Source organism: Capricornis sumatraensis, chromosome 20 (assembly GCF_032405125.1).
Source record: "Capricornis sumatraensis isolate serow.1 chromosome 20, serow.2, whole genome shotgun sequence".
NCBI lineage: Eukaryota > Metazoa > Chordata > Mammalia > Artiodactyla > Bovidae > Capricornis > Capricornis sumatraensis.
In genome coordinates, this window is record NC_091088.1 from 66,268,952 (window position 1) to 66,282,871 (window position 13,920).

The window sequence follows — 13,920 nt, forward strand, 5'->3', positions numbered from 1 at the left end:
AACTCTCACATCCATACATGACCATAGGAAAAACCATAGCCTTGACTAGACGGACCTTTGTTGGCAAAGTAATGTCTCTGCTTTTGAATATGCTATCTAGGTTGGTCATTACTTTTCTTCCAAGGAGTAAGCGTCTTTTAATTTCATGGCTGCAGTCACCATCTGCAATGATTTTGGAGCCCCCAAAATAAAGTCTGACACTGTTTCTACTGTTTCCCCATCTATTTCCCATGAAGTGATGGGACCGGATGCCATGATCTTCGTTTTCTTCTCTTTTAGCCACCGCTATTTTGGGCTCCTATTTTCTATTCTACCTGTCTAACAGGAGGAAGCCTCAGTAATTGTAACTGTCACGCGAGTGTATGTTTTTCGATTTTTTGTCTCATCACAACAAAGATTTGGAGTGACGAACATTAAAGCCCCCTAGGGGTATCACAGCTCTCACATCTTGGATAGACCGTGTTATAGCTCTCAGGTCTTGAATGGACCGTGTTATAACTCTTAGAGAAATCAGTGCTACAGCTCAGTGTTACAGCTCTATTTTATTTAGAAGATAGCAGGAAAATCCATCTTCGAGGTGTGAGGGCACGTCGATCTAAAGAAGAGCGCCCCAGCATTGGGGGAGAGAGAGAGAGCTGGCTCTGGCTCCTCTATTTATATGTTTATCTCTCTCTGGGCCTGTCTTATGTAGATTGGGCCAGCCAGGAGTGTTTTACCTGAGGTCCTCACTCCGGTCTTCGGACCTTCTTTTGTTTTATTTTCACAGGCTTTTCCCTTCCTTGTCTGTAGCCACCGCCATTTTGAACTCCTTTTCCCTGTTTTACTTACCTAACATAACCAGAGATCTGGTTACATCAGGGCAGCTAGCTTTTCTCTTCGGAAGTGATTGCGAAAAGAAAGAGGGAGACCAGAATCCACATTGTCGTTTATAACGCAACCACAGAAATGACATACTGTTACTCCTGCCAGAATCTGTTGATATACAGATTGCCCCTGTTAATTGCTGCTGCTGAAGCAACCGATTGCCCTGTTTCTTCCAGGACTGAACAAGTTTCCAAGAAGCAGGACTTTTTGTGCTAAAACTGGGCACAAAACTAGCCAAATGGGACACGTGGATCATACCAACTGCTCTGCACTTAGCTTCCCAAACACCCTCCCTCAATGTTGGCCTTCTTTCCTACCCTCCTCCTCTTCACCCAGTCCTTCAAAGGATAATCTGGAGAAGAGGTAAGAGAAGACAGGAAAAACAGTGAGAGACCCACCCAATTGTATCCCAGGAGAGTACACCTTTCTCCTTCAGTGTGAGATTAACAACTTCCCTGGTAGCCTAGTGGTTAAGACACTTTGCTTCCACTGCAGGTTAGTGGGTTCAATCCCTGGTCGGGGAGTTAAGATCTCAAAGTTGAAGTTTTAATCATTTCTCACACAGAAAGCATTAATCATTACAATATAAAGGAAAATGTATGTCAAGTTAATAAATTACTTATTAAAGAAAATGTGTTTAGGAGCTTCCCTGGCAGTCCAATGATTAAGACCCCAACTTCTGATGCAGGGTTCCCTGGTGGCTCAGCTGGTAAAGAATCTGCCTGCAATGCAGGAGAACTGGGTTGGATCTTTGGGTTGGGAAGATCACCTGGAGAAGGGAAAGGCTACCCACTCCAGTATTCTGGCCTGAAGAATTCCATGGACACTCCATGTCGTTGCAAAGAGTCAGACACAATTGAGCGACTTTCGCTTTCTTTTTTTTCCTATGCAGAAACTTCCCTAGCCAGGGAACTAAGGTCCCCCATGCTTTGGGGTGTGAACAAAAATGAAAAGAAAATATCTTTCTTAAGTATCTGTGAGTGGGGACAAATTCTAAGTAGAGGATATTGATACTTATTTTCATGACAAAAGTATCAGTAGGTCAAATCTTACAGTTCCCTGCTGGAACCTCTTGTTCTGAATATGATTTTGATGACTAAGAACTAGGAGAATATTCTTTAGGGAGTTGGCACTCAGCTGTACCTGCTATTGCAGACTATAGTTGAAATTATATGTGAATTTCCATCTATCAGACATTGAACCCTAACTATAAACAGGGGTTATTCACCTCAAGATTGTTTTTGAGAACTTCTAAGACATTTCAGACAATGAGATATGAAAGTTTCACCTTTGTAAAATGACAGATGGAGAAATGCTTGAAAATCCCTCACAGGTGCTTTGGCTCCATTTTTCTACTCATAATCTAAATGGAGGCAGAGTTCAGTATTTCAGAATAGGAAATAACTCGTCTAAGGTAGAAACACATCACATAGATACAAACTACACAGGCGGACACATGAAATTCCCTTCCTTCGTTCATTTCAGTTCAGTTTAGTGGCTCAGTTGTGTCCTACTCTTGCGACCCCTTGAACTGCAGCACGCCAGGCCTCCCTGTCCATCACCAACTCACGGAGTTCACTCAAATTCATGTCCATCGAGTCGGTGATGCCATCCAGCCATCTCATCCTCCATCATCCCCTTTTCCTCCTGTCCCCAATCCCTCCCAGCATCTGTCTTTCCCAATGAGTCAACTCTTTGCATGAGGTGGCCAAAGTACTGGAGTTTCAGCTATAGCATCATTCCTTCCAAAGAACACCCAGGACTGATCTCCTTTAGAATGGACTGGTTGGATCTCCTTGCAGTCCAAGGGACTCTCAAGAATCTTCTCCAATACCACAGTTCAAAAGCATCAATTCTTCAGCACACAGCTTTCTTCACATTCCATCTCACATCCATACATGACTACTGGAAAAACCATAGCCTTGACTAGATGGACCTTATTCGGCAAAGTAATGTCTCTGCTTTTGAATATGCTATCTGGGTTGGTCATAACTTTACTTCCAAAGAGTAAGCGTCTTTTAATTTCATGGCTGCAATCACCAACTGTAGTGATTTTGGAGCCCCCAAAATAAAGTCTGACACTGTTTTTACTGTTTCCCCATCTATTTCCCATGAAGTGATGGGACCACATGCCATGATCTTCGTTTTCTGAATGTTGAGCTTTAAGCCAACTTTTTCACTCTCCTCTTTCACTTTCATCAAGAGGCTTTTTAGTTCCTCTTCACTTTCTGCCATAAGGATGGTGTCATCTGCATATCTGAGGTTATTGATATTTCTCCCGGCAATCTTCATTCCAGCTGGTGCTTCTTCCAGCCCAGCGTTTCTCATGATGTACTCTGCATATCAGTTAAATAAGCAGGGTGACAATATACAGCCTTGACATACTCCTTTTCCTATTTGGAACCAGTCTGTTGTTCCATGTCCAGTCTATGTGTTGCTTCCCGACCTGCATATAGGTTTCTCAAGAGGCAGGTCAGGTGGTCTGGTATTCCCATCTATTTCAGAATTTTCCATAGTTTATTGCAATCCAAACAGTCAAAGGCTTTGGCATAGTCAATAAAGCAGAAATAGATGTTTTTCTGGAACTCTCTTGCTTTTCCCATGATCCAGTGGATGTTGGCAATTTGATCTCTGGTTCCTCCGCCTTTTCTAAAACCAGCTTGAACACCTGAAAGTTCACGGTTCACGTATTGCTGAAGCCTGGCTTGGAGAATTTTGAACATTACTTTACTAGAGTGTGAGATGAGTGCAATCGTGTGGTAGTTTGAGCATTCTTTGGCATTGCCTTTCTTTGGGATTGGAATGAAAACTGACCTTTTCCAGTCCTGTGGCCACTGCAGAGTTTTCCAAATTTGCTGGCACATTGAGTGCAGAACTTTCACAGCATTATCTTTTAGGATTTTAAATAGCTCAACTGGAATTCCATCACCTCCACTAGCTTTGTCCATAGTGATGTTTTCTAAGGCCCACTTGACTTCACATTTCAGAATGTCTGGCTCTAGGTGAGTGATCACACCATCGTGATTACCTTGGTCATGAAGATCATTTGTGTACAGTTCTGTGTATTCTCACCACCTCTTCTTAATATCTTCTGCTTCTGTTGGGTCCATACCATTTCTGTCCTTTATCGAGCCCATCTTTGCATGAAACGTTCTCTTGGTATCTCTAATTTTCTTGAAGAGATCTCTAGTCTTTCCAGTTCTGTTGTTTTCCTTTATCTCTTTGCATCGATTGCTGAGGAAGGCTTTCTTATCTCTTCTTGCTATTCTTTGGAACTCTGGATGAGGTGCTTATATCTTTCTTTTTCTCCTTTGCTTTTCACTTCTTTTCTTTTCACAGCTATGTATAAGGCCTCACCAGACAGCCATTTTGTTTTTTTGCATTCCTTTTCCATGGGGATGGTCTTGATCACTGTCTCCTGTTCAATGTCACAAACCTCAGTCCATAGTTCATCAGCACTCTATCTATCAGATGTAGTCCTTTAAATCTATTTCTCACTTCCACGGTATAATAATAAGGGATTTGATTTAGGTCATACATGAGTGGCCTAGTGGTTTTCCCTACTGTCTTCAATTTAAGTCTGAATGTGGCAATAAGGAGTTCATGATCTAAGCCACAGTCATGTCCTGGTATATTTTTAATTTTTTTTGCTGACTGTATAGAGCTTCTCCAACTTTGGCTGCAAAGAATATAATCAATCTGTTTTTAGTGTTGACCATCTGGTGATGTCTATGTGTAGAGTCTTCTCTTATGTTGTTGGAAGAGGGTGTTTGCTATGACCAGTGCATTCTCTTGGCAAAACTCTATTTGCCTTTGCCCTGCTTCATTCTGTATCCTAAGGCCAAATTTCCGTTACTCCAGGTGTTTCTTGACTTCAATTCAGTTCAGTTCAGTTCAGTCGCTCAGTTGTGTCTGACTTTTTGCGACCCCATGAATCGCAGCACGCCAGGCCTCCCTGTCCATCACCATCTCCCGGAGTTCACTTAGACTCACTTCCATCGAGTCAGTGATGCCATCCAGCCATCTCATCCTCGGTCATCCCCTTCTCCTCCTGCCCCCAATCCCTCCCAGCATCAGAGTCTTTTCCAATGAGTCAGCTCTTCTCATGAGGTGGCCAAAGTACTGGAGTTTCAGCTTCAGCATCATTCCCTCCAAAGAAATCCCACGTCTAATCTTCAGAATGGACTAGTTGGATCTCCTTGCAGTCCAAGGGACTCTCAAGAGTCTTCTCCAACACCACAGTTCAAACACATCAGTTCTTCGGCTCTCAGCTTTCTTCACAGTCCAACTCTCACATCCATACATGACCATAGAAAAAACCATAGCCTTCACTAGATCGACATTTGTTGGCAAAGTAACGTCTCTGCTTTTGAATATGCTATCTAGGTTAGTCATAACTTTTCTTCCAAGGAGTAAGCGTCTTTTAATTTCATGGCTGCAGTCACCATCTGCAGTGATTTTGGAGCCCAAAAAAACAAACTCTGACACTGTTTCCACTGTTTCCCCATCTATTTCCTATGAAGTGATGGGACGAGGTGCCGTGATCTTCGTTTTCTGAATGTTGAGCTTTAAGCCAACTTTTTCACTCTCCTCTTTCACTTTCATCAAGAGGCTTTTTAGCTCCTCTTCACTTTCTGCCATAAGGGTGGTATCATCTGCATATCTGAGGTGATTGATATTTCTCCCGGCAATCTTGATTCCAGCTTGTGTTTCTTCCAGTCCAGCATTTCTCATGATTTTATCTGTATAGAAGTGAAATAAGCAGGGTGACAATATACAGCCTTGACGTACTCCTTTTCCTATTTGGAACCATTCTGTTGTTCCACGTCCAGTTCTAACTGTTGCTTCCTGACCTGCATACAGATTTCTCAAGAGGCAGGTCAGGTGGTCTGGTATTCCCATCTCTTTCAGAATTTTCCACAGTTTATTGTGATCCACACAGTCAAAGGCTTTGGCATAGTCAATAAAGCAGAAATAGATGTTTTTCTGGAACTCTCTTGCTTTTCCCATGATCCAGGGGATGTTGGCAATTTGATCTCTGGTTCCTCTGCCTTTTCTAAAACCAGCTTGAACATCTGGAAGTTCACGGTTCATGTATTGCTGAAGCCTGGCTTGGAGAATTTTGAGCATTACTTTATTAGCGTGTGAGATGAGTGCAACTGTGTGGTAGTTTCAGCATTCTTTGGCATTGCCTTTCTTTGGGATTGGAATGAAAACTGACCTTTTCCAATCCTGTGGCCACTGCTGAGTTTTCCAAATTTGCTGGTATATTAGGTGCAGCACTTTCACAGCATCATCTTTCAGGATTTTAAATGGCTCAACTGGAATTCCATCACCTCCACTACCTTTGTTCATAGTGATGTTTTCTAAGGCCCACTTGACTTCATATTCCAGGATGTCTGGCTCTAGGTGAGTGATCACACCATCATGATTATCATGGTCATGAAGATCTTTTTTGTACAGTTCTTCTGTGTATTCTTGCTACCTCTTCTTAATATCTTCTGCTTCTGTTAGGTTGGGGAAGGATATGGCAACCAACTGTGGTGTTCTTGCCTGGAGAATCCCAGGGACAGGGAAGCCTGGTGGGCTGCCATCTCTGGGGTCGCACAGAGCCGGACACAACTGAAGCAACTTAGCAGCAGAAGAAGAACAAAGGTATTTGCCATCTGCCTGTGAGGATTCCCTGGTGGTTCAGAGGGTAAAGAGTCTGCCCACAATGTCGGAGACCTGAGTTTGATCCCTGGGTTGGGCAGATCCCCTGGAGAAGAAAGTGGCAAACCACTCCAGTATTCTTGCCTGGAAAATCCCATGGACAGAGGAGGAGCCTGGTGGACTACAGTCCAAAGGAGCTCAAAGGGTTGACACAACTGAGAACTTCACTTTTACTTTCTTTTTGTGCTACTGCCGCTGACAGTCCTGACACTCCGTGATCCAGGAAAGGAGTGCAAAAAGTCTTTAGAGAGTTAGATATTTTCAGGAACTGATCTCATGATGCCAACCCTTGTCTCTCCTCTTATCTAGAAAAACAGTAAAAACATTAAATCCCTTCATGCAGACAGCAGCTCATGGTGACTAGCAGAAAATCTTTTGTAAAATGGGTGCTTGATTGGACTGAACTCCTCCTTCAGCACAATCTTCTATATTGACTTTCCCCCACTGACTCTTTGGAGTGGTCTCTCAGAGCTATTTCTGAGAGATATCAGCACTCCTCATTTTGTCCCAAATAAAACTTAACTCGCAACTCTCACATTGTGTGTCTTTTCGGTGGACAAGACAGGAAATGATATGAACTTCATAGCATGGGAATCTCATAGCAGAACATGAACCAGTGAACCTCTGAGGTCACGGGGTAAGAAGTACGTAGAAGAATGCATTATAATTGCCCAGTATTTTGACAAAATTATGGAAACCATGATCTAAATCTATCATGAAAAAAATGTCAGTTTTAAGCAAATTTCACTTCATATATATCTCCCCTGATCTGTATTAAATGTAATAGTACATATAATTAGTATGTCTTTCTTATCGATATATAGGATGGTGTCTCCTACTGTTTTTATTTCTGAAAATTTTCTGAAAAATTCTGGACCATTGAGTTCCAAGGGTATTTTCTTACATCCTGGTCTAAAGAGCTGAATTGCATCCACATATAAACTCATCACAGCATTTTCCCTACTTCCCTAGGATCCCAATACCAAATCACATCCTAGTGGGACTCTCGGATACCAGTGCCTCACCGTGTTGATCTCTCACAAAGGGAATATATATTCAACATTGAACGTCACTAATTCATGTTGAGAATTCATCATGCTCTATAGAAAGCCAAAATACAAACAGCGGAGAGCAAGCTCTGGTCCCTAAGGGAGAAACAGTCTAAACACCCCGTCTTCACTATTATAAGAAAAGAAAAAAATAAGAAGGTGATAACAAACTGCCCAAGCAGAAAAATTAGAAGCAGAGAATAAAGGTTTGCAGGTTCTCAGTCCAGGTGTTGCTAGAGGAAAAGCAGACACAGCCCCAGACCCAGGACGGGACATTTACCTGTGAAGCTGCCATTTCGACTTCTTCCTCCTGCCCTGCCTCTTCTCTGGGGAGGTTTTTGCCAAAATCTTGGCTCTCTGTGCACCAGTGCCAAACAGAAATACAGAGACAGAGTTATGGAGGAGAGATAAAGTGGCTGTGTTACTTTGCCAGGCAAAGGGGGAACACAGAAGGCTAGTGGTTTAAGAACTGAAGCCCCCTCCCTGGTGAGTAGGAGAGTGTATAGTCAGGCAGGAGTGGGTGATGAGGATCAAGGCAGTAACAGTCTTGTATTCATTCTTGGCAAAGTTTCAAAAGGGTGGGGTTGCTGACTAGATTAGGGTGTGTGAAGAGTCTTTGGTGATCTGGTCTTCAGATCTTGCCAAGCCTCTGTGCCTTTGATCTTGCCTCAGGTGGTTTCATTACCTCCTCTGATTAGCAACTCTTTCAAACTGAGAGAAGGTCACAGAGGCTGGAGTCTTGCCTATAAGAAACTGGGAACAAAAATGCCTCCAGGCCCAGGAGTCTTACAAGGCCCCATTAGGCATCAGTTTTATGTTGCAAACTCCCCATCCACATGTTGAGAAAATACCTTCAAAAGCAGCAACACAGCTCTGCAACCTGCAGCTTATGCAGTTTAAAAAAATGGAAAAGTTTCCTTGCTTCTGTCACCCTTTTCTGGGCTCTTTTTTACTTTTTCTGTTCCTGACCTGTAGTTGATAATCATGACTAACTGGATATGCTAATCACAGCCTGCATATGATGCTCTCCTTTCAGGCATTCTCTTTGTAGAACACTCCTGTGCCTGGAGCCAGTGTGAGGAACTCCGCCTATGGCAAAAGTCATGAGGAAGGAGGCTTGGCATACACTAAGGTGTGATCAAGCCTCAGGAAACCCCCTGTTCCCGAACATCTAACCCCAAAACCAGAATCTGTCTACTTTACTGTTTTGTGCTCTCGCCTACACTTCTGACTTTACGGGGGGCTCTCCCCAATCACCATTTCTCTCGGAGAAGGAGTAAACATGCAGCTCCAAGTCAATAAAAATTCCTGGGCATGACAAGAGTGTTTCAGCTTCAGACTCCTCTGAAGGTTATCTAGCCCGCCTGTGTAGGTTCGTCTGGCCACATGTGGTTGTTTACAGCCTCCCAACCTGAGAGGCACGAGATGTTTTAGACTTACTAAAGGCAAATTCTTTTGGGAAATTGTCAGTATAGTGGGTTGGTTAGGAATTATATTGGTGAAGGTTTTTTTCATTTGTTGTGCCAATAATTGCTGCTAATTCACTGCCCTGGGTGTGACAAGGGTGTCTTAGGTCAAACCTCTCTGCTGACAGACTAGCTTGTGTGACAGGATTATCCATACTCCTGCCACTACACACATGATTATTTACGACCTCTCAACCATAAACAGCGCAGAGAGTTTTGGAGTATTTTGAAAGTCTTAATTAGCATAGGGCTTTTCTCATTGTTGAGTCAATGATTGCCACCAGGCCTCCATATCCTTAGGCACCTGGGAATATATTAATCAATGTATTTGGAATATAGAAAAGGAAATATAGTAGCTTTTAAGGTTAGCAATACTAGACTTTTTGAGTTAATGAATTTTCTCTTTTGTAATAGATCACTGTACTTTGTTATAAATCACTGTGTCCTTGCTATGTAAAAATGTAACTTTATCACTATCTTAAGACTAAATAGATCTTAAGGGGAACATTGGGGAAAGGATTTTCATTTGTTAGGTTGATGTTTGCTGCTAAATCTCCATGTTCCCTGCCTTTATAATGAATATAACTAGCATATAGGAGAAATAAGTATTAACCTTTAAGATTAATCATGTTAACCTTGGGTTAAATAAATTCCTTTCTTGATTGTAACTCACTACACCCTCACCCTATAGGAATGTAACTTTATTTGGAGGGTGGTGCCTGGTTTAAGAAAAAACACCCTTGGAAGAAATAAGTTTTTTGGTTATCAGAAAGAGAGGATCATAAAATGTCAGCAGGTCTCATGGCCAGAAGATGATGTAAAATCCCTAAGACCTTTTTATGTGAAGCACCTGATTTTGATAAAGGTCAGGACTGCCGACCCCCACGTGACTCTGTATTCATCCCTATAACAAAAGGTATATAAGCAAACCCCAAAATAAAGAAATTGGATCAGTTTCTGGAAAGACTGATTCCCCCATGTTGTTTCTTTCTTGCTCCCCGTTTTTCTGGCTGAATTCCCATCTGGAGCATGGATGCTATTCCACGTAAACCAAGTTATTCAGCCTCTTTTTCTCCACTAATTTTCCTACTACACTATCTGTTTCTAATCTCTCTCTATATCTGTAATTAAATATGTATTTTTCCAAGGACGCCGACTCTGTCCCCACCTTCGAATCACCCTGGACCCACCGGGGCTGGACCCTGGCACTCCTGCTAGTTCTTTCTTTTTGCATTACAGAGAGGGGTTTTTGTTGTTGTTCAGACTCTGTCATATCTGACTCTGCAACTCCACGAACTGCAACATTCCAGGCTTCCCTGTCCTTCACTGTCTCTGGGAGTTTGCTCAAACTCACGTCCATCGAGTCAGTGATGCCATCCAACCACATCATCCTCTGTCATCCCTTCTCCTCCCGCCTTCAGTCTTCCAGCATCAGGGTCTTTTCCAATGAGTCAGTTCTTCCAATAAATATTCAGGGTTGATTTCCTGTAGGATTGACTGGTTTGATCTCCTTGCAGTCCAAGTGACTGTCAAGAATCTTCTCCAGCACCACCATAGTTTGAAAGCATCAATTCTTCAGTGCTCAGCCTTCTTTACACTTCAACTCTCAACATGAATACTGGAAAAACCATAGCTTTGACTAGACGGACCTTTGTCAGGAAAGTGATGTCTGCCCACTTAACTGTGAAAAAGATTTTTGCTGGTGACATTAAAGAAGACACTGAGGACATCACCTAAGAGATGATTTTGAACAGTATGGGAAAGCTGAAGTGATTGAAATCATGACTGACTGAGGCAGTGGCAAAACAAGAGGCTTTGCTTTCGTAACCTTTGATGACCATGACTCCGTAGACAAGATAAGACTCCATAGACAAAGTTCATAAATACCACACTGTGAATGGCCACAACTGTGCGGTAAGGAGAGCCCTATTTAAGCAAGAGTGGGCTAGGATGTCATCCAGTCAAAGAGGTCGAAGTGGTTCTGGGAACTTTGGTGGTGGCCGTGGAGGTGGCTTTGCGGGGAATGACAACTTCGGTCATGGAGAAACTTTGGCGGTCGAGGTGGCTTTGGTGGCAGCTGTGGTGGTGGTGGGTACGGTGGCAGTTGAGGTGGCTATAATGATGGATTTGGTAATGATGGAAGCAATTTTGGAGGCAGGCAGAAACTACAGTGATTTTGGTAATAACAACAATCGATCTTCAAATTTCAGACCCATGGACAGAGGAAATCTTGGAGGCCTTTATGGTGGTGGAGGCCAATACTTTGCCAAACCATGAAGCCAAGATAGTTATGGTAGTTCCAGCAGCTGCAGTAGATATAGCAGTGGCAGGAGGTTTTAATTACTGTCAGGAGACAAAGCTTAGCAGGAAAGGAGATTCAGAGTAGTGACAGGGAAACTACAGATTACAACAGGTTTGTGAATTCAGCCAAACACAGTGGTAGCAGAGCCCACAAAGAAGACATGCTTTAGACAATACTCATGAGTATGGGCAAAAAACTCGAGGACCGTGTTTGTGATTAGTTGTTTAACTGATTATTTTAGTTTCTGTTCTGTGGAAGGTGTAAGGCAATTCCAATAAAGGACTGTAAACTCTGATATTTTCTCATCTGTCCAGTGAGGTGTGGTACACAGGTGAGCTTAGACCTGATGCAGCCTCAGGAGCGGCAGAGATTTGAGAGTAGAAATTAGGCCCTAACTTTCTTTTCTTTTCCTTTTTTTACACTATCATTTTAGAAAAATATTTATTCTTATTTACTTATTTGACTGCCTGAGTCTTAGTTGCAGCACATGGGATCTTTAGCTGTAGCATGTAGGACCTAGCTGCCTGACCAGAGATAGAACTCGGGTATCCTGCATTCAGAGTGCGGACTCAGCCATTGCACCAGCACAGAAGTCCCTGGTGGTCTTATTTCCTTGCCTCTGAAATACTCCACAGAAATACTCCACATAATCCTGCCCAGAAAAACTTAACTGGTGGGGTTTTATGATTCTGTTCTATTGAAACAATACCCCTTCTTTGGAGCATAAACTAAAAAGACAGCAAATGTCAATTTTTTAAGTTTTCTGGGCCAATTACATTAGAAATTACTTTTAACAACGTCAAAGACATCAGATCACTGAGGACCCCCTCGTGGAGGACAAGGCCAGAGGCAGGCAGAGTGGTGGTACTTGGGGCACACGCATTTATTAGCAAACATAGGTGAAGTGCTGTGGGTGATCTGGGCTAAATGTGAATTGTTCAATCTGAACAAAAATGAGTGAGATCTGGGTGAACTCTGTGAGGTCTCATTGAAAGGGTGCTTGAGAAGAAGAACAACCTGGGATGCAGAAGGACAGATGACCACAAGTACTTCAGGGGAAGAGCATCAGGAATTTCTATTTTCTTGCTATTTTGCAAGCTGTTATCAAGTGCATGTGCTTACAGGAACAGTTGGTATCCGTTCAAAATACCTGGAGGCTGCCTGGCTCCACAAAACTGATTCCAGTGTGGCAATATCATGGAATAGTTTAAATAAACTCTCAACTATACTATATATAATCCTTATTATGACCATCACAATGTCCCAGTGGTTACAAAAAGGAGAAAATGACACAATATACAAATGATGGTGAACACAATCTCAAATTATTTGAGATTTAAAGCCAGTCAGAAAAGGGATTACTAGAGATGTCATCTCCCCATGTCCCCAAATGCTTTAAGGCGGCTGTCTTTTACCTATAACTTTAAATAAGGTGGGAGAGGTTAATGTTGGTTGCACGGTAATGCTTGACTAATTACACAAGCTGAAGACATTAAAAACTGCTCAGTTTTATTAATTAACATATATTAAGAACACACATACTCTAAATCTAGCCCTTAAAAATCCACAGTATGATCCTAAATCAAAAGATTACGAACTTTCAAAAACACTTGTTCTTCTGATATAAGGAGCTGAGAATTAGGATCTCCATAGTTTACAAAATTCATGTAATCATTTAGTAAACAAGAATGTAAATTAATTTTATGAGCTTTAGTGAAAAGTACTTTTCTTGGATATCCATGAAGATGTCTTAATTTCATCATATCGAGTAATATTCATGACTTCTGGCTATTGCTATTATTAAATACTTGACATTTTTAATGAACTACAATCTTTTTATCATTTTAAAAGACTAGCACAGCTGTTTAAAATTTAGAATGGTCCTCTGCCTTACTTTAAAAACAAGACCGTCCCTGAACACTTACCTATGGTGACATAGAAGAATGTTTTACTTTAATGACAAACAGCATCTCCATTTATATTTTCATTGTACATTTTACCTTTCAGGGTCCTTAGTCTTCAATGGAAAAGTAGATATAAATGATTCCCACCTAATATGAGGGCTTCTCTTATCTTTGAGGCAGCAATAATCAAAACCATGAGTTCACACTAGAAACTGTCATAGCATGCAATAAATTGAGAGTCAAATTATATGAAATTTCATTTTCATATAATAAAAAGGAAAAATGATACTAACTATACTGCCAAACATCTCTCACCTTAATCCTGTGATCCACATTAACAAATAGTTTTTCTAAGAGTTTTAACTTTGGATTAGTCTCTATAATATCCTGATTTAAAGTAATACCAGAAAACGGTTATTCTTTAATTAATTTTTTAATTGAAGGATAACTGATTTACAGAATTTTGTTGTTTTCTGTCAAACTTCAGCATGAGTTAGCCACAGGTATACATACACCCCCTCCCTTTTGAAACTCTCTCCCGTCTCTCTCCCCATGCCACCCCTCCAGGTTGATACAGAGTCCCTGCTGGAGTTTCCTGAGCCATACAGCAAATTCCCGTTGGC

The 13,920-nt window shown here is 41.8% G+C and overlaps 1 pseudogene; it reads left to right on the forward strand.

Annotated features, from left to right (window-relative positions):
* Positions 1-11,431, forward strand: part of LOC138096932 (heterogeneous nuclear ribonucleoprotein A1-like) — a 13,027-nt pseudogene extending 1,596 nt beyond the window's left edge.
* The last annotated feature ends 2,489 nt before the right edge of the window (positions 11,432-13,920 follow it).